This window comes from Salmo trutta, chromosome 30 (genome assembly GCF_901001165.1).
Source record: "Salmo trutta chromosome 30, fSalTru1.1, whole genome shotgun sequence".
NCBI lineage: Eukaryota > Metazoa > Chordata > Actinopteri > Salmoniformes > Salmonidae > Salmo > Salmo trutta.
The window spans coordinates 26,038,817-26,039,818 of NC_042986.1; the positions used below are offsets into that span (position 1 = coordinate 26,038,817).

Below are 1,002 nucleotides of genomic sequence, written 5' to 3' on the forward strand. Positions count from 1 at the left end.
CCTCTGCGTATTGAAACAGGTCGGTATTGTGGTGAAAAACAATGTAACTATTGGGACTCTAAGAAATAGAGAATGAAACTCGTTCACACTAATATGACCCCTCTATGGAAGGTGAGACTCACAAACACGTACATACTGTTGTTTTTGTTGCCCACACGCCTCCCAAGACTCATTTGAAGGTAGCCCAGTACCAGTTTTCAAAATGAATGGAAGTATACATTGAGTATACCAAACACTAGGAACACCTTCCTAATATTAAGTTGCACCCCCCCCCCCCACCCCCCCACCCAGGCTTAGACTCTAGGGGGGTTTAATGTTTCTGTATTGAAGCCTGTCCTGGCTATACACTAATTATTAGCGTTCAAGGTAGAGGTGGAGAAAGAGAGGGAGGAGGGAAAAAAGGATGTAATCAGCTGCCAGGAATAGCGCTTTCTGACGTCTGCGACAGATTAAACGGGAGTAAATAGTGTATTGTGAAAGTCAAGTATATTTACTATGGAGCAAATGCCTCCAATGCACCCTAAGTATATCCCGTTTTATCTGGTATGACATGTTTATGCTTTAGTTTATTTCCTTATCAGCATCAGGTCATGCTTGCTAGTTTTACTGTGTGGCACATTTTAATTGCTTTTGTTTCGCAGCAAGGTCTCTCTCTGTTCATTCCAATTTTTTCTTCTCCTTTTTCCTTAGTTTTGGTTTTCTTTATTCTTAGCTTCATAGAGAATTGTACGTTTTGCTCAAAATAGAACAACATAACCAGTGGGGGCAGATTGTCCTGGTAGGCAATTTCCTACCAACATATTCCTCAATTATCAAAACCATTAACCTTCTACTTTTTCCATGTTGGTGCACAACAGGGATCCAAACAATGTCCTTTGAGGTTTTTGTGTATAGAGGGGGACATTGCACCGCACCTTATTGCACAGCTTTCATGTAAAAGACCAGGTGTGTGACTGTTTATTGGGTTTTGGAGTAACTGCAACTTACCTACTGCAATTTCAC

The 1,002-nt window shown here is 41.1% G+C and overlaps 1 long non-coding RNA gene across 1 annotated transcript in view; it reads right to left on the reverse strand.

The window, feature by feature from the left end:
- Nucleotides 1-685: 685 nt before the first annotated feature.
- The window catches only part of LOC115168376 (uncharacterized), a 629-nt gene continuing 312 nt past the window's right edge, over nt 686-1,002 (reverse strand). Inside the window, exon 2 of the long non-coding RNA XR_003870662.1 lies at nt 686-1,002. This exon is cut by the window's right edge and continues 99 nt beyond it. This is a non-coding gene — a long non-coding RNA (uncharacterized LOC115168376).